Source organism: Tachyglossus aculeatus, chromosome 3 (assembly GCF_015852505.1).
Source record: "Tachyglossus aculeatus isolate mTacAcu1 chromosome 3, mTacAcu1.pri, whole genome shotgun sequence".
Classification (NCBI taxonomy): Eukaryota; Metazoa; Chordata; class Mammalia; order Monotremata; family Tachyglossidae; genus Tachyglossus; species Tachyglossus aculeatus.
The window spans coordinates 60,580,031-60,603,318 of record NC_052068.1 but is presented as its reverse complement, the minus strand read 5'-3'; the positions used below and the strand labels follow the sequence as shown (position 1 = coordinate 60,603,318).

General features: G+C 44.8%; 1 non-coding gene across 1 annotated transcript; it reads right to left on the bottom strand.

The window, feature by feature from the left end:
• Positions 1-11,403: 11,403 nt before the first annotated feature.
• On the bottom strand, positions 11,404-11,541 carry LOC119926128. Its single transcript, XR_005450034.1, has one exon. It is a non-coding gene; the product is annotated as a small nucleolar RNA SNORA7 (small nucleolar RNA).
• Between the last annotated feature and the right edge of the window lie 11,747 nt (positions 11,542-23,288).

Here is a 23,288-nt window from a genome sequence, read left to right as displayed (position 1 = left end):
GGGGAAAATATAAGTGCTTGGATTAGCATGTTAGCAGTTTGGATGATGAGGGAAGGGCGGATTCTAGAGCTGTGAAGATAGAACTGGCAGGATTTCATTTGTTTTTAAGGGCCTCGTCATTTTTTTAAATGGCATTTGTTAAGCACTTACTATGTGCCAGGCACAGTTTTAAGCGCGGGAATAGATATGAAATAATCAGGTTGGACGCAATCTCTGTCTCACATGGGGCTCACAGTCTTAGTCCTCATTTTACAGATGAGGTAACTGAGGCCCAGAGAAACGAAGTGACTTGCCCAAGGTCGCACAGCAGACAAGTGGAGGAGCCAGGATTAGAACCCATGGCCCTCTGACTCCCAAGTCCATACTCTATCCACAAGACATTCCCCCCCAAACTCCCCACCGCACACACATACACACCCCTCCCTCCCCTTTTAGACTGTGAGCCCAGTGTTGGGTAGGGACTGTCTCTATATGTTGCCAATTTGTACATCCCAAGCACTTAGTACAGTGCTCTGCACACAGTAAGCGCTCAATAAATACGATTGATGATGATGATGATGATGATGATGACTGCTCTGCAACTGGCACTTCCAAGTAGAAACCATGTTGAGGTGAACAATGAAATGCTGTTGCCAGCTCTTCATCATAAACACCCCTCATTGTTTGTGTGAGCAGTCTTCACTCTTCCCAGATAGGGAAAGAGAAGGATGCTAATTCATTCACTCATTCATTGAATCGTATTAACTGAGCACTTACTGTGTGCAGAGCACTGTACTAAGCGCTTGGGAAGTACAAGTCAGCAACATATAGAGACGGTCCCAACCCAACAACAGGCTCACAGTCTAGAAGGGGGAGACAGACAACAAAACAAAACATGTGGACAGGTGTCAAGTCATCAGAACAAATAGAATTAAAGCTAAATGCACATCATCAACAAACAAAATAGAATAGCAAATATGTACAAGTAAAACAAATAGAGTAATAAATCTGTACAAACATATATACAGGTGCTGTGGGGAGGGGAATAAAGTAGGGAGGGGGGGATGGGGAGGAGGAGAGGAAAAAGGGGGCTCAGTCCGGGAGCCCCCTTTGAGGAGGGAGAAGAGACAGAACCCAGGTCTTTGGGCTCCTAAACTGATCCCCCTCCCTAGGAGACCTCCACAGTTATTAGTTGCCCTGTTCAATTTATTCTTCTTAGTAACCATGCTAGAAGATGTAGCAAGCAAGCCCTGAATGCAGTGAATTACACCTAGTGTCGTTCAATAAATGCCATCACTGCTATGTGAATAAAAGTGTTAGAACATCCGTCCACTCCTCTAGGAACCTTCCAAGTCAACAGATGTTGACCCTTGTCCTGGAGAGGCAGTGCTTTTAAAAAGGCTGTACAAAGATGACTAGAGGTGAACACCAAGAAGACATGAGAAAAACTGTGTGTCTAGTAGGAAGAGTCCGGGTCTAAGAGTCAGAGGACCTTGGTTCTATTTTGCCACTTGCCTGCTGTGTGACAAGGAGCAGTGCAGCGTAGCGGATAGACCATGGGCCTGGGAGCCAGAAGGATCTGGGTTCTAATCCCGGCTCTGCCCCTTGTCTGCTGTGTGACCTTGGGCAACTCATCTCACTTCTCTGAGCCTCTGTGACCTCATCTGTAAAATGGGGATTAAGAGTGTGAGCCCCACGTGGGACAGGGACTGTGTGCAACTTGATTAACTTGTATCTATCCCAGTGCCTAGAACAGTGCTTGGCACATAGTAAGAGCTTAGAAAGTACTATAATAATAATAATAATGATGATGATGGTATTTGTTAAGCACTTACTATGTGTCAGGCACTGTTCTAAGGGCTGGGGAGGTTACAAGGTGATCAGGTTGTCCCACGGCAGGCTCACAGTCTTACTCCCCATTTAACAGATGAGGGAACTGAGGCCCAGAGAAGTTAAGTGACTTGCCCCAAGTCACACAGCTGACAGTTGGTGGAGCCGGGATTTGAACCCATGACCTCTGACTCCCAAGCCAGTGCTCTTTCCACTGAGCCACGCTGCTTCAGTCTTATGCCAAGTAACACCTCTCAGGGTCGTACCTGGAGAGTTTCCAGTACTCTACCAGTCTCAACTATGGGAAGGAGAGTCAAGCAGAGGCCTGTCCATTTAATTCCTAGTTTGTCCAGTGGCTAGCGAGTGGACGGCAATCTGCTACAAGGCAAAACTTACTTGCGCTGGGCAGCTGCAGCACTGGAGAGAGTCGAGGGCGGAGACTCGAGTTGACGGCACGGAAGGAGGCAATGGTTAAACCGCTTCCGTATTTTGACCAAGAAAACTGTACGGTTACACTACCAGAACGATTGCAGACAGAGGTGGGACGTTTTGGGACGGATGCATCCATGGCGTTGCTATGGGTTGGACACAACACGACAGCATGAGACAACAACAACAACCAGGTAAGCCTCATAACTCTATACTGGCAACATGGAACTGCCGTGCAAAATGGGCACATAGACAACAAGGTCTTAGAATAAAGTCCAACTCTAGCATTGGAGCTCAGCCCTCTGCTGTGGTGAGTGGGATGACAGCTGAATACCCAGGCAGCCACTCTGTGATGAACTGAAATTGGGAAAGCAAGAACAAGGAGGGCAGAGGAAACATTTTAAGGTTACAATAAAGCAAAGTCTCAGATGGTGTTGCTTCTCAGTGAAAAACTAGCCATCGGTTACCTTGACAGAACAATATCGAGTGCTGCGTTCAATAAATGTACTGGGGGTTTTTTAGCAGATAATTCCAAAGGGTCATGACACAAGGAAGTAAATGTGAAAATGGAACAGGGGTGGCCAACTGTAAATATGATCGGCTGTATGGATGGTGGATTGTGGCTTCTCTATTGGCTTTGTCAAGCACCAATGCAATCACAGATGAAATTCACCCTCAGTGTCATCTCCTTTGAGTACAAAGAATAGCTGCCTCCCCATAGCACATACACACTCTCACACACAAATCTGTATTACACACATATAATCAGCCAGTCAACAATATTTATTGAGCACTTACTTTGTGCAGAACCCTGTACTAAGTATTTGGGAGAGTACAATATAACAGTATAACAGACATATTCCCTGCTCACAGTGAGCTTATGAATATATATATTCTCCCCCTTCTAGACTGTGAGCCCATTGTTGGGTAGGGACCGTCTCTATATCTTACTGACTTGTACTTCCCAAGCGCTTAGTACAGTGCTCTGCACACAATAAGTGCTCAATAAATATGATTGAATGAATGAATCTATATATATACCCCTGTGTGTATATTGTATATATATATATATAGATATATATATTTATGTACACACACACAAATAAAAATATACACCCATACACACACATACCACACTAAACACTTGGGAGAGTAAATCAGAAATAAACTGCAAGCTCGTCCATTCAAGAGTCTGATTCTTTTCCCCAGAGAGTTCCAGATTTTAAGACGGTGACTTGACCAGAAAACTCTCAGCAAACTTAGTTCTGAGAACATATTATTTTCCCCTTCCTACTGTGTTTCATAGCTCACTCAAAGAGTGAAAGGGTCTTCGGGAAGAATTAGTTCTGAGAACATATTATTTTCCCCTTCCTACTGTGTTTCCTAGCGCACTCAAAGATTCTTGGGTCTTCGGGAAGAAAATAGAAGGAGCAAGCATATGAGGACAAGTTGCATCTTGAATAACACACTTTTACCATCCTTACTCACAAAAATTATTTTTCCTTCCCTGGAAGGTGGTCCACGTGAAATACAGCCCGAAATTCGCCCCCTTGTGGATAGAGATTGGGGAAGAGGCAAACACTATAACAGTCACAGACTTCAGCTTTATAATAAGAATAATAATGGCATTTATTAAGCGCTTACTATGTGCAAAGCACTGTTCTAAGCTCTGGGAAGGTTACAAGGTGATCAGGTTGTCCCACGTGGGGCTCACAGTCTTCATCCCCATTTTACAGATGAGGTCTCTGAGGCACAGAGAAGTGAAGTGACTTGCCCGAAGTCACACAGCTGACAAGTGGCGGAGCCGGGATTTGAACCCATGACCTCTGACTCCAAAGCCCGGGCTCTTTTCCACTGAGCCGTGCTGCTTCTCTAGCCACGCTGCTTCTCTATGGTTCTGAAAAGCTGAAGTCAAGTGGATCGTGAATCTCATATCCCACAAATGTGTTGCAACTCAACATTTTGGACGTAACTAAATCTGCAGGAGATAATGCTCCATTGGAGGGTTTTGTTCAGCAGATGGGAATTCAGACATGTCCAGGCTACCTGGCTGAGAAGAAGTGTGGTCTAGTGGGTAGACCCCGGGCCTGGGTGTCATAGGACCTGGATTCTAATCCCAGCTCCACCGCTTGTCTGCTGTGTGACCTTGGGCAAGTCATTTTACTTCTCTGTGCCTCAGTTTTTTCATCTGTAAAATATGGATTAAGACTGTGCACCCCATATGGGACATGGTCTGTGTCCAAACTGATCGGCTTGTATCTATCCCACCGCTTAGTACAGTACCTGGCACAGGTACAAGATTCATTCATCCATTCAGTCATTCAGTCGTATTTATTGAGCACTTACTGTGTGCAGAGGACTGTACTAAGCGTTTGGGAAGTACAAGTTGGCAACATATAGAGACGGTCCCTACCCAACAACGGGCTCACAGTCTAGAAGATGATCAGGGTGGACACAGTCCCTGACCCACATGGGGCTCACAGTCTCAATCTCCATTTTACAGATGAGGTAACTGAGCCACAGAGAAGTCGAGTGACTTGCCCAAGGTCACACAGGAGACAAGTGGCGGAGCCGGGATTAAAAGCCAGATCCTTCCAACTCCAAGACCCAGGCTCTAACCACTAAGCAACCATGCTTCTCACTGAATCAGGCTGCTTTTCTTCCTGCTCCCACTGCTTGTTTCCTCTCTCCTTGAGGGCAATAATCATGTCTGTCGTTCACACTCTTTGCTCCCAAGTGCACAATAATAATAATAATAATGATGATGGCATTTGTTAAGAGCTTACTATGTGCAAAGCACTGTTCTAAGCACTGGGGGGATACAAGGTGATCAGGTTGTCCCACGTGGGGCTCACAATCTTAATCACCATTTTACAGATGAGGTAACTGAGGCCCAGAGAAGTTAAGTGACTTGCCCCAGGTCACCCAGCAGACATGTGGCAGAGCCGGGACTTGAACCCATGACCTCTGACTCCCAAGACCGGGCTCTTTCCACTGAGCCACGCTGCTTCTCGGTACAGTACAGTTGATGATGATGATGGCATTTATTAAGCGCTTACTATGTGCAAAGCACTGTTCTAAGCGCTGGGGGGATACAAGGTGATCAGGTTGTCCCACCGGGGGCTCACAGTCTTGATCCCCATTTTACAGATGAGGGCACTGAGGCCCAGGGAAGTGAAGTGACTTGCCCAAAGTCACACAGCTGACAAGTGGTGAAGCTGGGATTTGAACCCATGACTTCTGACTCCAAAGCCCGGGCTCTTTCCACTGAGCCACGCTGCTTCTCCTTACTGCTTACTGTTTATTGCCAACTTGTACTTCCCAAGCGTTTAGTACAGTGCTCTGCACACAGTAAGCACTCAATAAATACAATTGATTGATTGATTGATTATTGTTGTACTGTCCCCTCCCAAGACCTTAGCCCAGTGCTCTGCATAAAGTAAGTGCTCAATAAATATGATTCAATGAATGAGGGAACATCTGCTTCTCGGCACAGTGCATTGCACACAGGAAAGGCCCAGTAGAGGATTCTGCAAACACCAGGCGCCCTGTTTTGTGATCTACACACAGTCGTTGTTTCAATACAGTCCTCAGTGGGTCCAGTAACTTTCACTCTTTTGGCACAGAGTCAGTTTGTCAGTTAGTTTCTCCACGATCCTCAGTTATTTTTGCTCCTGTAGGGAACTTTTCTCAAGATGACACGTGAACTCAACTCTGGCTCCTCCATCACTGATGGACTCTACCCCCTGGTACCGTGCTCCTTCTTGCCAACTGGACCGGTCACAACCCAGGTTTCATCAGCTTCAAATGACCCAAACCCCAGTTTTGACAAAGATCAACAGCATTTTTCACAAGTTTCTGGGCACCCGTTACCTCTGAGGACCCATTAGCCTCTGTCCAGAGGCGCACTCACCTTCCAAATTCCTATTGGTTCAGAATCAATTGATCACACTCAAGAAAAAAAAAAACCATTTGAAACACCTAGATGACTACTCCCTTTGACCCAATGCCTTATTCCCAGCTGCGATTCACTCCCCACCAATTCCTGCTTGCTTCTAGGTCGATCCCAGGTTGTTTCGATAGGGAAAATAGCTTGGAAACCACTGGTGAACCAACTCCTCACTTCCCACCCAAAGTCTGACCTCCCTCTGACTCCTCCAGCATCACAAGTCCATAACCTTGGCATTATCCTTGACTCATCTCAGTCATTCAACCCACATATTCAATCTGCCACTGAATCCTGTCAGTTCAACCTTCCCAACAGTGGTAAAATCCTGCCTTTCTTCTCCATCCAAACTGCTACCACATTGATCCAAGCACTTATCCTGCCTGGACTACTGACTGCATCAGATTTGCTGAGCTCCCTGTTCCCTGTCTCTCCCCACTCCAGTCCGTAGTTCTCTCTGCTGCCTAGATCACTTTTCTAAGAAGGTGTTCAGTCCATGGTTCTCCACTCCTCAAGAAACCCCTGTGGTTATCCATCCGCCTCTGCATCAAAGAGAAACTCCTTACATTTGGATTTAAAACATTCAATCATTCAATTACCATACCTTGCAGAGTTCCTACTATAAGCCTCTAATGCCAACCTGTTCAGGGTACTTCAATCTCATTTATCTCTCTGCTGACTCCCTGCTCATATGCTGGCTCTGGCCTGGTACTCACCCGCACTTCATATCTTTTAGACGCTCACTCTCCCCACCTTCAGAGTCTTATTAAAATCACATCTCTTCCAAGAGGTCTTCCCCAATTAAGCCCTCCTTTCCCCGACTCTCCCTTTCTGCATCACCCTGGCACTTGGATTTGTGTCACTGTTTATTGTTCTATTGTACTTTCCCAAGCACTCAGTTGTTGGGTAGGGACCGTAGCTATAGTTGCCAGCTTGTACTTCCCAAGCGCTTAGTACAGTGCTCTGCACACAGTAAGCACTCAATAAATACGATTGAATGAATGAATGAATGTATAGATCTGTAATTGATTTAAATGTCTATTTCCCCCCTCCTCTAGACTGAATGCTCCTTGAGGGCAGGGAACATGTTTAGTTTTGGGGAGTATTTTCTGTTGCCTAGGGAGTATTTTTTGGTACTTACTAAGCCCTTACTATAGGTCAGGCTTTGTATGAAGGGCTGGGGTAGATACAAGTTTATTAGTTTGGACAAAGTCCTCGTCTCCCTTGGGGCTCACAGTCTTAATCTCCGTTTGACAGATGAGGTAACTAAGGCCCAGAGAAGTTAAGTGATTTGCCCAAGGTCACACAGCAGACAAGTTGCGGAGTCAGAATTAGAACTCAGGTCCTTCTGACTCCCAGGCCTGTGCTCTATCTACTAGGTCAATAATGTAATAATATTGACGATGATGATGATAATGATAATAATAATACTAGTATTTAGTGCTTACTTTGTGCCAAGCGCAGTACTAATTGCCAGGGGTAGATGTAAGATATTTAGGTTGGGCACAGTCCCTGTCCCGGAATGGGGCACAAAGTCTGAGTACAATGGAATAGGATTTAATCCCCATTGACATTGTACTCTCCCAAGTGCTTAGTGCAGTGCTCTGCGCTCAGTAAGAACTCAGTCTATAGCATTGATTGATTGAATTCACACATGATATCTTTCCCAGCCCACACCCTTGCTTTCCGTAGCGCCAACCCGCCTCCTCTGCAGCGTAGTCTCAATTCAAAAGTCAATGGTGGTTTTTTTCCACCACACCTGGTTGTATTCAGCTCAATGGCCACTTTTAGCACTTATGGGTTTATCAATTTACTTTAATAAATCAATCATTTTTTATTGATACATACTCTAATTCGTACTGCATTTGTTGAAACTTATGCTGTATCCAACACTATTCTAAGGTCTTAGGTAGGTGCAAGTCAGACACAGTTCTTGTTCCACCTGGGGCTCACAGTCTATTCGGAGGGAGAATCCCAGTCATAGAGAAGTGAAGTGACTTGCCCAAGGTCACACAGCAGACAAGGGGTGGAGCTGGGATTAGAACCTAGGTTCTCTGACTCCCAGGCTGGTGCTCTTTCCTCTAGGCCACGCTGCTTTATTCATTTATGTGATTTTCCAAACTTTTGTTGGTTATGATTGCTTTTTCCTCCTGTTACGAACATGCTTTAGTAATCCTTTGGATTGAAAATGAAGGCTTTAAGGGTGAGATAGCATCCAGGGGTGTGAATCTTGTGCTGGGAGTCTCTTGCATTTTGTTTCTCTGTGCCCACGAATATAGGGTCGGGTCCCTTTCCTGGTCCCTTATTTTTACGCTGAGCATTGCTCTGTTATCAATGCTTCAGAGGGCAAATTTATAGCTCAACACTAGTGGGACATCTGGTTTTGAGTTGATTTTGTAGTATTAGCATCGGGTTTGAATTGAGCTTCCCGGTCAGTCAATCAGTGGCATTTATTAAGCACTTACTGTGTGCAAAACACTGTACAAAGCGCTTGGGAGAGTACAATGTAACAGAGTTGCTAGACATGTTCCTTTTTTTTAAATGGCATTTGTTAAGCACTTACTATGTGCAAAGCACTGTTCTAAGCGCTGGGGAGGTTACAAGGTGATCAGGTTGTCCCATGGGGGGCTCACAGTCTTAATCCCCATTTTATGGAGGAGGGAACTGAGGCACCAAGTGAAGTGATTTGCCCAAAGTCACACAGCTGACAATTGGCGGAGCCGGGATTTGAACACATGACCTCTGACTCCAAAGCCCATGCTCTTTCTACTGAGCCATGCTGCTTCTCTGCCCACAATGAGCTTGCAGTCTAGAGGGGGATACAGACGCTAATGTAAATGCATTACAGATATGGAGAAGCAGCATGGCTCAGTGGAAAGAGCACGGGCATTGGAGTCAGAGGTCAGGGGTTCAAATCCCGGCTCCACCAATTGTCAGCTGTGGGACTTTGGGCAAGTCACTTAACTTCTCTTTGCCTCATTTACCTCATCTGTAAAATGGGGATTAAGATTGTGAGCCCCCCGTGGGACAACCTGATCACCTTCTAACCTCCCCAGTGCTTAGAACAGTGCTTTGCACATAGTAAGCACTTAATAAATGCCATTATTATTATTATTATATGTACATAAGTGCTGTGGGTCTGAGGAAGGGGTGAATAGGGGTGAAAATCCAACTGCAATTCCAAGTGGTCCCTTTATAAATTTGGTATTTGTTAAGTGCTTACTATGTGCTAAGCACTGTTCTAAGCACTTATACTTAGGGGAGGGAGTCCAGGTGACGCCTGTGGTCCCAGAGCAGAGTATCCATCGTCATCCATTTTGTCAGTCATCTTTAAAGTTGACATGAATATCTTTGTGGATGACCATGAAGTGCCATGGGATGCAGGAGCCCGGAGAGCTTTCTGAGCTTCACTTCTCTGCCCAGGGACCCTGGCTCACAACTTTCAAAATGTTGGGAAGCTGTGGTCACTCAGGACAAGGTAATAGAAGCTGGAGCCACTCAGGACCAGAAACTGGAATTTGTGGTCACACAGGATCAGGAATTGGAGGCTGTGGTAACTCAGGACCAGGAACTTAACGTTGTGGTCACCCAGGACTGGGGTCTGGAAGGTGAGGCCACTCAGAGCTGGGGATTGGAAGCTGTCTGTGGTCACTTAGGATGAGGAATTTGAGGCTGTGGTCACTCAGGGTCTGGGGACTGGAAGCTGTGGTAACTTAGGACCAGGGATTTGAGGCTGTGGTCACAAGATTAGGGATTTGAGGCTGTGGTCACTCAGAACCAGGAACCCAAAGTTGTGGTCACTCAGGCCCAGGGACCAGAAGTTGTGGTCACTCAGGCCCAGGAAGAGGAAGTTGTGGTCTCTCAGGAACAGAGACTGGAAGCATTGGCCATTCAGGACCAGGAAATGGAAAATGCAATTACTCCAAATCAAAGGGGGAAGAGCTGACTTGATTCTCACCCACTAATCCTACTTTCACATCTTTCCACCCCCTTCAGCCTCCTCCTTTCTTCCTTCAAAGTCCACACCATCCAACTCTACCCCCCATAATAATTACCAATTGCTATCAGGGACCCCTCCTCCAACCCTACCTCGGCATTTCTGAGCGACTTGGATGCCTTTCTCTCCTTTCTTTTCTCCTTCTCTCCTAAACTGACACTTGGGGACTTCAATATTCATGTGGATGTTCCTGTCGGTCCTCAACTCCACAGAGGTCTTGCCCCACCCCACACCACCCACTTATCTCCGTGGACACCCAGGATCTAAGCATCACCAGTCATTTTACCATTTCTAACCCCACCAACCCTGAAATCCCCCCTCCAACAATTGCAACCTCCTCAGCTGCCATCTTGAACTCTTTCCCTTAAAGCCCCATCTCTCCCTGCTCAGAGACCTCGGGGGTCTTTAGACACATATCCCCCCATATCCCACAGGCCATCCATACCCTACTTTGATTCCAAGCCTCACTTATCTCGGTTCCCAGATCCAGGCCCACAAATTCTCTGTTTCCAATTGACCCAATCATTTAAATAATGCTATCTATCAAGTTCTTACTGTCTTCTCTCTATCCCTTGGTTAACCTCAAACCACCAACCCCCAGCTCCGGATCACATCCATAATACACTTTCTCTGCAGACTCCTGTGTCCACAATGCTGAGGGTTGGTGGTGGAAATCCAGGTTCCGGGAGGAAACACTTTCTAATGGTTTCTCTGACACGGTTCTCACCTGATCCTCCCCTAACCTCTCTAATCTCATCTTCTCTGCCTCTTTTTGCTGGTTCTTACTCCAGCTTTTGTCCCAGAATGGAAGATGTCTTTTATATCCCTGAACAGAGTTTTCTTTTGTTCTCACTTTTCACAACCTTTGGGAGCCCATCAACTCCCACTAATAATAATAATTATGGCATTTGTTAAGTGCTTATTATGTGCCAAGCACTGTTCTAAGCACTGGATCTCAATGTGGATCACTCCCAAGTCTGCCACCCACGCCCCAACGTCTCTTGTCTTGTCTTATGCCTTAGAGTCGTTTCTGACCCATAGAGACACCATGGATACATCTCTCCCAGAACGTCCCGCTCTCCATCAGCAATCATTCTGGTAGTGCATCCAGAGAGTTTTCTTGGTAAAAATATGGAAGTGGTTTACTCTGGCCTCCTTCCAGTAAACTTGAGTCTTCACCCTCAACTCTCATGCCGCTGCTGCCCAGCATGGGTGAGTTTTGACTTGTAGCAAATTGCCTTCCTCTCACTAGCTACTGACCCAGCTAGGAATGGCATGGATATGCCTCTGCTTGATTCTCCCTCCTGTAGCCGAGACTGGAAGAGTACTGGAAACTCTCCAGTTGCGACCCTGAGAGGAACCCAACTTCTCACCTCCTCCGTAATCTTGTGTTCCCTCTTATCTCTATGACTTCTCCACATGGATGACTTCTCCACGATCTCACTGTGGGCAGGGACCATATCTACCAACTGAATTGTATGGTATTCTCCCAAGCACTTAGTACTGTGCATTGCTGAGCCCTTAAGCTCAATTTATCCAAAACTGACCTCTTCATTCATTCAATCATATTTATTGAGCGCTTACTGTGTGCAAAGTGCTTGGGAAGTACAAGTTGGCAACATATAGAGGTGGTCCCTACCCAACAATGGGCTCACAGTCTAGAAGAGGGAGACAGACAACAAAGCAAAACATATAGACCTCTTCCCCCAATCCCTGCAATTTTCCCCTCCACCTAACTTTCACAGCTGACAAGACCATCACCCTAGCCACCTCTGAAGCCCAGAACATGACATTATCCTTGACTCCTTCCTCCCTTTCAATCTTCATATTCAATCTGTTGGTAAACCCTGTTAGTCTCCCCCTGCCTCTCATTCATTCATTCAATCATATTTACTGAGTGTTGTGTGCAGAGCACTGTACTAAGCTCTTGGGAGAGTACAATACAACAATAAACAGACACATTACCTGCCCACAGTGAGCTTACAGTCTAGTAACATTTCTAAGATCTGCCCTTCATCTCCTTCCAAACTGCTACCTCCTTGGACCAGTAACTTGTGAAATGTCAGCTAGGTGACAGTGTCACAGGTCTAATCCTCCCCCTCTCCAGTTCAAACTTCACTCTTCTGGTTGGGACATTTTTCTAAAATGCTGTCCCACATGCATCTCCTCTCTCCTCAAAAAGTTGCATTAAGTAGAAATGCCTGACCATTGGCTTTAAAGTTTTAAGGCCCTCAACTAGCTCTCTCTCTCTCTCTCCTATTACCAGCTTTCTTCTCCCACCACCCATCAGCTGGCATTCTGGTTCTCTCAAGCTAATTTACTCACTACACCCTGAAAATAATAATACTAATACTAATAATTATTGTATTTATTAAGCATTTATTATATGCCAAGCACTGTTCTAAGCACTAGGTAAAGAATTGGGGTATTTGTTCAATGCTTACGATGTGCCAAGCACTGAACTATGTGTTGGGTAGGTAATAATAATAATAATAATGATAATGATGGCATTTATTAAGCACTTACTATGTGGAAAGCACTGTTATAAGCGCTGGGGTAGAAACAAGGTAATCAAGTTGTCCCACGAGGGGCTCACAGACATAATCCCCATTTTACAGATGAGGTAACTGAGGCCCAGAGAAGTTAAGTGACTTGCCCAAAGTCACACAGCTGACAAGTGGCGGAGCCGGAATTTGAACCCATGACCTCTGACTCCAAAGCCCGGGTTCTTTCCACTGAGCCACGCTGTTTAAGTGTTGGGGTAGGTACAAGACAATTAGGTCTTGTGAGACCTTGGGCAAGTCACTTGACTTCTCAGGAAGCTTGTTATGGACAAGGAACATGACTGCTAATTCTGTTGTATTGTACTCTCCCAAGCACTCGGTAGAGTGCTCTGCATATAGTAAGCGCTCAATAAATGCATTTGGTTGATGAATTATGCCTCAGTTACCTCATCTATAACATGGGAATTGAGACCGTGAGCCCCATGTGGGACAGGGAATGGGTCCAACCCAATTTGCTTGTATCCGCCTCAGCGCTTAGTACGGCGTCTGGCGTATAATAGGGCTTAACAAATAACACCAGCATTTTTACTACTAGGTCTCAAATGGGGCTCACAGTCTAAATAGGAGGGAGAACAGGTACTGAATCCCCATTTTGCAGATGCGGGAGCTGAGGCACAGAGAAGTTAAGTGACTTGTCCAAAGTCACACAGCTGGCAATTGGCAGAGCCGGGATTAGAAGCTAGGTCCTCTGATTGCCAGGCCCCTGCTTTTTCCAAATGGCCACAGCTGCTTCTCCACACTGCTCTCATCTCTCCTGCACCCCTCCCTCCTGCTCACAGCCTCCCCGCTGCTTGAAACTCTCCCCATTCACATCCAGCAGGCCATTGCACTCCCCATCTTCAAAGCCTTTCTGAAATCACATCTCATAATGGTCTTAGAGAAGCAGCATGGTTCAGTGGAAAGAGCACGGGCTTTGAAGTCAGAGGCCATGGGTTTAAACCCTGGCTCCGCCAATTGTCAGCTGTGTGACTTGGGGCAAGTCACTTAACTTCTCTGGGCCTCAGTTACCTCATCTGTAAAATGGGGATTAAGACTGTGAGCCCCCCGTGGGACAACCTGATCACCTTGTAACCTCCCCAGTGCTTAGAACAGTTCTTTGCACATAGTAAGCACTTAATAAATACCATTATTATTATTATTATTATTATTATTATTATTATTATGATAGTAAGAATAATAATGTCTATATGTATATATATTTGTACATATTTATTACTTCACCTGTTCACTTCTATTCTATTTATTTTATTTTGTTAGTGTGTTTGGTTTTGTTGTCTGTCTCCCCCTTTTAGACTGTGAGCCCACTGTTGGGTAGGGACTGTCTCTATATGTTGCCAACTTGTACTTCCCAAGCGCTTAGTACAGTGCTCTGCACACAGTAAGTGCTCAAGAAATACGATTGATTGATTGATTGATTAATGACAATTTTGGCATTTACTTTGTATTAGGCACTTTACTAAGTGCTATGGGGGGTGGGGGGAGGGGAGAAATACAAGCAAATCAGTATCTGATTGGAGTGGATTTCCTTAAAGTAATTCATACCAATTAGAAAAAAATCTTGATTGAAACCTTAATAACATATAATTATAAAAAATCAAGATGAATAATAACTTTAATAAAAACTTGATAAAAAACCTTCTCCAGGAAGTTTTCCATTAATTTGTAATCTCTCCTCCTTATAGCCTTTCTGCCACTAAAGTCCTTTGAAGCTTCCTAATCACCGAGTTACTAAATGCCCCACCGCAGCATTTAAACTTTATTACTTCCTCTAACATGTAATTTATTTTAGTGTCTGGTCTGTTGGATGAGAAGGGGGAGATTGCTCCAGAACAGAGGGAGGATGTGGGCAAGGGTTTGGCGGTGAGGCAGATGAGATCGACGAGATAGGTTGGCATAAGGGAGCTGAAGTTTGTGGGCTGGGTTGTAGTAAGAGAGTAGTGAGGTGAGGTAGGAGAGGGCAAGGAGATTGATTGATTTAAAGCCGATGGGAAGGAGTTTCTGTTTGGTGCGGAGGTAGATGGGCAACCACTGGAGGTTCTTCAGGAGGGTGAAGACATTGACTGACCTTTTTTAAGCCCTACTAAAATCATATCTCCTCCAAGAGGCCTTTCCTAACTCCTCATTTCCCCTATCTGCCCTCCTTTGTGGGTAGCAGATACACTTGGTTGTGTACTCCTTGGTTGGCGTTTGGTTACTCTCCTCACCCTCAGCCATATATCATGCATGTACACATCCTTATTCTCTGCTGTTTCCTCCACTCGTACTCTATTTTACATCGGCTTCCCTGCCTTGCCTGAATGTGGACAGGGATTATGTTTACCAACTCTGTTGTACTGTGACTCCCAATTGCTTAGAGAAGCAGCGTGGCTCAGTAGCAAAGAGCCCGGGCTTTGGAGTCAGAGGTCGTGGGTTCAAATCCCGGCTCCGCCAATTGTCAGCTGTGTGACTTTGGGCAAGTCACTTATCAATCAATCAATCGTATTTATTGAGCGCTTACTGTGTGCAGAGCACTGTACTAAGCACTTGGGAAGTACAAGTTGGTAACATATAGAGACAGTCCCTACCCAACAGTGGGCTCACAGTCTAGAAGACTTTGCTGTGCCTCAGTTACCTCATCTGTAAAATGGGGATGAAGACTGTGAGCCCCCTGTGGGACAACCTGATCACTTTGTAACCTCTCCAGTGCTTAGAACAGTGCTTTGCACATAGTAAGCACTGAATAAGTGCCATTATTATTATTACAATACACATATCCAATACATACAATAAGCGCTCAATAAATACCACTGATAAATTTCCTGAGGAAAGGGATCATATCTACTAATTCTACTGCACTGTTCCAAGAGCTTAGTACTGTTCTCTGCAAAGAGTAGGTTCTCAATAAATACTTTAATTGATTGAAATCTGACAGACCACAGCTCTTCCCATTTACAAAAATCTTCTAAAACTGGGCAAAATGAAGCCTTCCTTGCAGAAGGGCCTGGGAGTCTAAAGGTCATGGGTTCTAACTCTGTCCCTGCCACTTGTCTGCTGTGAAACCTTGGGTAAGTCATTTCACTTCTCCGTGCCTCTGTTACCTCATCTGGAAAATGGGGATCGAGACTGGGAGTCCCACGTGGGACAGGGACTTTGTCCAACATGTTTTGCTTGTATTAACCCCAGTGCTTAGTACAGTGCCTGGCACATGGTAAGCGCTTAACAAATACCACAATTATTATTATCATTATGTTCTTGTGCTCCGCCCTGTGCTTGTCCCCAAAATGTCTGGCTCACTAGGTCTGCTCAGCTCCTGAGAATGACAGGAATGGTAAACTGGATGATATTTCTCCTTTCACCCCGTCCACCCTCCACTTGTTCCATGGAATAGCCCTCTCGCCTCTCGGGTATTTTACTTAATTACAGGGCATTCAGCTAATCTATAGTCACCATGAAAGGTGGGTGGTTGGAAAATGGAGTAATCTTGCATTTCCTCTTTAATCACACACTGAACCTTCTTATTCCAGCTTTGAAAATTAGTGCCGTGTCACATGCTCAGAACTAAAAGGAATCGAAAGAGGGGGACGGGCAAAGGCAATTAGGGAGTGATATTTTCACTTTGTATTTAGACAATGCTCTTATTTTTCCCCAAGTGCTTTCATATCGGTTAGCTCAATTTGGTCGTTACAACATCCCTGTGAGGTGAAAACTCACTGTGGGTAGGAAATGGGTCTGTTATATTGTTGTACTGTACTCTCCCAAGCGCTTAGTATAGTGCTCTGCACACAGTAAGTGCTCAATAAATATGATTGCCTCACCGAGTAGAAGGAGGCAGGCGTTGTGATTCCCATTTGCAGTTCAGTAAACTAGGACTTAGAGAAGTTATGTGGTTTCTGATCAATCAATCGATCTATGGTATTGATTGAGTACTTCCTGTGTGCAAAGCACTTTACTAACCTCTTGGGAGAGTACGATTACAATGCAGTTGATAGATAAGGTCCCTGCCAACAAGGAGCTTATAGTCTAGAGGAGAGACAGACATTAATATAAATAAGTATATTATATTTACGTACATAGGTGCTGTGGGGATGTGGATGGGGTGAAAATAAGTGCTTACAGGGTACAGATCCTAGTTAAATAATCATAATAATAATGGTATTTATTAAGCACTTACTATGTGCAAAGCATTGTTCTAAGTTCATAGGCAATGCATAAGGGAGAGGAAATAAGGAAAAAGAGGGTTCAATCAGGGAAGGCCTCTTGGAGGAGATGTAATTTTAATAAGGCTTTGAAGGGAGGGAAAGTGGTGGTCTGGTGTATATGGAGGGGGAGGGAATTCTAGGTCAGAGGGAGATAATGGGCAAGGGGTTAGTGACAAGATAGAAGAGAATGAGTTACACTGAGTAAGTTGGTGCTAGAGGAGTGAAGTGCGAGGACTGGGTAGTAAGAAATCAGCAAGGTAAGATAGGAGATAGGGAGATTATTGAGTGCTTTAAAGCTGATGGTATATTTTGGAGTATGGATCAAAAATGATCTGGGCAGTAAAGTAAAGTATAGACTGCAGTGGGGAGAGGCTGAAGGTCAGAGAGGAGGCTGGGGCAGTAATCGAGGCAGGATAGGATAAATGATTGGATCAGTATAGTAGCAGTTTGGGTGGAGAGGAAAGGGCAGATTTTATCAATGTCGTAAACTTAGAACCCAGCAGGATTTGGTCAGAGATTGAATATGATAATAATAATAATTTTGATAATTGTCAAGCAATGTCCTAAGTACTTGGGTAGATACAAATTATTCAAGACAGACATGGTCCCTGTCCCACATGGGGCTCACAGTCTAAGTAGGTGAGAAGACAAGTATTGAATTCCCATTTTACAGATTAGGAAACTGAGGCACAGAGAAGTTAAGCAACTTGCCTAAGGTCACAAACCAGGCAATTAGAGGAGCTAGGATTAGAACCCAGGTCCGCTGACTCTCAGGTCCACACTCTTTCCAGTTTGAATGAGAGAGAAGAGTCAAGGATAATGCCAGGGTTGTGGGTTTTGTGAGATAGGATCGTGGTGTGGTCTACAGTGATGGGAAAGACACGGTGAGGACAGGGGTTTGGGTGGGAAGATGGAGATAAGTATGACGTGTCAGCAGGATATCCAAATAGAGATGTTCTGAGGCCAGGAGGAAATCTGGGATAGCAGAGAGGGAGAGTTCAGGGCTGGAGAGGTAGATTTGGGAATCAACCGCACAGAGATAGTAGTTGATGTCATGGGAGTGAATAAGGGTGTAGATGGAGAATAGAAAGTGCTCTCAAAACTGAGTCTTGAGGGATTCTCACAAGTAGAGGGTGGGAGGCAGAGGAGGAGCCTACGAAGAGACTGAGAATAAGTGGCCAGAGAGAAATGAGGAAAATCAGGAGACGGCAGTGTCAGTGTGAAACCAAGGTTGGATAATGTTTCCAGGAGAAGAAGGTGGTGCACAATGTCAAAGGCAGCTGAGAGTTAGAGGAAGATCAGGATGGAGTAGAGGCCATCAGATTTGGCAAGAAGAAGGTCATTGGTGACCTTAGAGAGGGTCATTTCTGTGAAGCGAAAGGGATGGAAACCAAGTTGGTGTGGGTCAAGGAGAGAATTGGAGGAGAGGAAGTGGAGTCTGTTAGGAAAGGAATGGTAGGAGAGGGATGAGGCCATAGTTGGAGGGAGTCATGGGGTCAAGAGAGGGATTTTTTATGATAGGGGAGACATGGATATGTTTGAAAGTACTGGAGAAGAAGTCACTGTCTGTCTCTCCCTTCTAGACTGTGAGCCCGCTGTTGGGTAGGGACCATCTCTATATGTTGCCAACTTGTATTTCCCAAGCGCTTAGTACAGTGCTCTGCACACAGTAAGTGCTCAATAAATACGATTGATTGAATGAATGAATGAAACATTCCACCACTCCCCACTTTCAAAGCCCTAATAAAATCGTATCCCCTCCAAGAGGCCTTTCCTGACTGAGCCCTCCTTTCCCCTCCTCTCCCTACTGACCCTTCCTTCTATGTCACACATACATTAGAGTCTGTACCTCTTAAACATTTCATAGTCACCACATCCTCATCCCCACAGCATTTATGTACATATCCTTATGCTCTGACATCCCACTATCTCTAATTTAATGTCTGACTCCCATTCTAGACTGCAAGCACCTTGTGAGTGCACCTGGAAGCACTTCCCAAGCATTTAGCACAATTCTCTGCACAAAGCACTCAGTAAATATGATGGAATGAATGAACTTAACTTCTGTATGCCTCAGTTACCTCATCTGTAAAATGGAGATTAATCAATCAATCATATTTATTGAGCGCTTACTGTGTGCAGAGCACTGTACTAAGCGCTTGGGAAGTACAAGTTGTCAACATATAGGGACAGTCCCTACCCAACAGTGGGCTCACAGTCTAAAAGGCAAGAAGATTAAGATTAAGAATGTGAGCCTTATGTGGGCAGGGACTGTGGCCAATCTGATTAACTTCTACTACCCCAGTGTTTAGTACAGTCCCTGGCATATAGTAAGTGCTTAACAAATACCATTAAAAAAATCAATCACTGGTATTTCTTGAGAGCTTACTGTGTGCAGGGTACTGTACTAAGCTCTTGGGAGAGTGAAGTATAACAGGATAACAGACACATCCCCTGCCCACAATTAGTGTACAGTCTAGAGGGGGATACAGACATTAATATGGATGAATGAATTATGGATATGTACATAAGTGCTGTGGATCTGGGGGAAAGGGAGCAAGTTCATGGCAACACGGAAGGAAGTGGGAGAAGAGGAAAGGAGGGCTTAGTCAGGGAAGGTCTCTGGAAGGGGGAGTGGGAAAAGGAGAGGGAGAGACAGAGGGAAGAGAGAGAGAGAGACAGAAAGACAGAGACATATGCAGACCAGGCAGATGTGTAAAGACAGATGGACGCAGTGGGGCCAGCCTGAGCCACTGGGTTGATTCCTCCCAGAAGACTGCCTTATCAAGGAATGAATGTGCATTGCTAAAGAAAACCAGAATTCTTGGTTTACTGGGGAATCTTCCCTTAACTGAAGACTGCTTTACCAAGGAATGAATGTGCATTGTTACAGAAAACCAGAATTCTTGGTTTTCTGGGGAATCTTCCCTTAACCTCTAGAGAATTATTGAAATGTTCCAACCACCAGTTGTATTTCCCTTCTGAGAACTGGTACATTGGAAACCAAATACATTTTTCCTTGTTATGATGGAGAATTGAGCCCTGATTGACCCATTCAGAAACCCTTAATGGGTATTTACTCGAAGGACTTTTAATTATTACTCTGCAGTAGTCCAACAAGAACATTGATTCCAGGCTTTAGCAGGCAAACCACATGCTTGGTCTGAGCCTTCGGTAGACCTTGAGCCTTGGTGCGATTAAGGTCCCTTCCTAACCCCTGGCTAAAGTCATTCTTCCTCTAGTTTGGTCATAAAGTGTCGGAGTGAGCTTGCTCATTGATACTTGAAGAATCATCACCAGTGGCATTTACAGAGCATTGTGGGCAGGGAACGTGTCCATTTATTGTTCTATTGTAATCTCCCACGTGCTTAGTACAGTGCTCTGCATACATTAAGCGCTCAATAAATGCAATTGACTGACAGAGCACTGTAATAATAATAATTATGGTTTTTGCTAAGCACTTACTATGTGCTAAGCACTGTTCTAAATGCTGGGGTAGTTACAGGTTAATTAGATTGGGCACGCTCCCTGTCCCACATGGGGCTCGCAGTCTCAATCCCCATTTTACAGATTAGGTAACGGAGACCTGGAGAAGTAAAGTGACTTGCTCAAGGTCACATGGCAGACAAATGGTGGAGCTGGGATTAGAACTGTACTAAAAGCTTAGGAAATTACAATACAACAGACGTTGTAGGTTCATTACTAGTTCATGAGTTTACAGTCTGGAGGACTGTGCCCACTTGACATAGTAGATCAGATACAGTTTGATGGCATAAGTGCTTTCTAACTCTGTCATTAATAATAATAATGATGGTATTTATTAAGCGCTTATTACGTGCAAAGCCCTGGGGGGATTCAAGGTGATCAAATTGTCCCACATGGGGCTCACAATCTTAATCCCCATTTTACAGATGAGGTAACTGGGGCACAGAGAAGTTAAGTGACTTGCCCAAAGTCACACAGTCGACAAGTGGTGGATCCGGGATTAGAACCTATGACCTCTGACTCCCAAGCCCGGGCTCTTTCCACCGAGCCACGCCTACTACATATTAATAGTTACATGTAGTCATATGCTGTTTCATTGCTAAAGACGTATTTAAGTGTTTAACATACCCTGGCTTCTTATTTGTTACAGCATCTCAATAAAGTGGAGACGGCTTATCTCTCCTGCTTAAGCACCCAAGAAGAGAATTCTGGTACTTAGTACAGTGCTTAGTACAGTGCTCTGCACACAGTTAGCGCTCAATAAATACGATTGATTGATTGATTGGTACTTCTGTTGAAGGCCGAAGCTGATAAACACAGAGGAACAGATGCTCAATTCATTCATTCAATCATATTTATTGAGCTCTGACTGTGTACTAAGCGCTTAAAAACCCTCAACAATGAAAATAAAGGTGCAGAAGAAGCTCCCATGAAAGGATTTCTATCTCCAATCTCATCTCTCACCTGCTTTATACCAATGAATCCGTGTAATTACTGAAAGCTTACTGTGTGCAGAGCAATATACTATGCGCTTGGGAGAGTCCAATCCGATAGAGTTGTCCTCGCCTGACACCGGGACGTACCCATTTGACTAACCTACCACTTATGAGAAGCAATGTGGCTTAATGGAAAGAGCAATCAATCAATCAATCAATAGTATTTATTGAGCGCTTACTGTGTGCAGAGCACTGTACTAAGCCCTTGGGAAGTACAAGTTGGCAACATATAGAGACAGTCCCTACCCAACAGTGGGCTCACAGTCTAAAAGGGGGAGACAGAGAACAAAACCAAACATACTAACAAAATAAAATAAATAAAATAGATATGTACAAGTAAAATAAATAAATAAATAAATAGAGTAATAAATATGTACAAACATATATACAGGTGCTGTGGGGAGTTTGGGAGACAGAAGAGGTGGGTTCTAATCCCGGCTCTGCCACTTGTCTGCTGTGTGACTTTGGGCAAGCCACTTAACTTCTCTGTGCCTCAGTTACCTCATCTGTAAAATGGGGATTAAGACTGTGAGCCCCACGTGGGACAACCTGAATACCTTGTATCTACCCCAGCGCTTAGAACGGTGCTTGGAACATAGTAAGCGCTTAACAAATACCATTATTATTATTAATAATAATAATAATAAAAACCACTGTGTGTAAACAAACTCTTCTCCTTTCCTTCGGAATCGTAGCCTTTTCCTAAAAGTCTCATCAAGGTCGACCACAATACTATGCTCCTTCCCCTTATGCCTCAAACGTGGTGACCTCTAGATTCTGCCATTCCTCCTCAATCACTCAGTAGTATGCTACTGAGCATAGTATGTGGACTCTGTTCTGTTTTCCATCTATACTCACTCGGTGAACTCATTCGCTCCCACGGCTTCAACTATCATCTCTACGCTGCCTTGGGCAAATCTACATCTATATTTATTAAGCACTTACTAGATGCCAAGTGAGATAAACAGATTGGACATGATTCATAGCCTACACTGGGCTCACAGTTTAAGTGGAAAGGAGGGAGACTGGATATCACATTCCCATTTTATAGATCAGGAAGCTTCTCCTCTTATGCCATCCAGTCGTCTCTGACCCATAGCGACACCATGGACACATCTTTCCCAGAATGCTGCACCTCTATCTGCAATCGTTTTGGTAGTGGATCCAGAGAGTTTTCCTGGTAAAAGTACAGAAGCGGTTTACCATTTCTTCCACCTTCGATTCTCTTCCATGCTGTTGCTGCCCAACCCAAGTGAGTTTTGACTTGTAGCAGATTGCCTGCCATTTGCTAGCCACTGCCCAAGCTAGGAATGGAATGGGTATAATAATAATAATAATAATAATAATGACATTTGTTAAGCGCTTACTATGTGCAGAGCACTGTTCTAAGCGCTGGGGGGGTTACAAGGTGATCAAGTTGTCCCACGTGGGGCTCCCAGTCTTCATCCCCATTTTACAGATGAGGTAACTGAGGCTCAGAGAAGTTAAGTGACTTGCCCAAGGTCACACAGCAGACGTGGTGGAGTCGGGATACGAACCCATGACCTCGGACTCCAAAGCCCGGGCTCTTTCCACTGTGCCACGCTGCTCCTCCTTAATGCTTCTGCTTCTGCTTAATGCTTAATGCTTAATGGTATGCTTCTGCTTGACTCTCCCTCCTGTAGTCAAGACTGGTAGAGTACTGGAAACTCTCCAGATGCGACCCTGAGAGGGGGAAAATTTAAATGACTTGCCCAACGTCACGCAGCTGGTAAATGGCAGAGCTGGCGCTTAGTTTCAGGATAGCCTGGCTTTAGTCTCAAACTCTTTCTACCACGTCACACTCTCTCCCAGTCATAATATTAGTAGCAGGGATGGAGTCTCGCTTCTATTGTACTCCTTAGA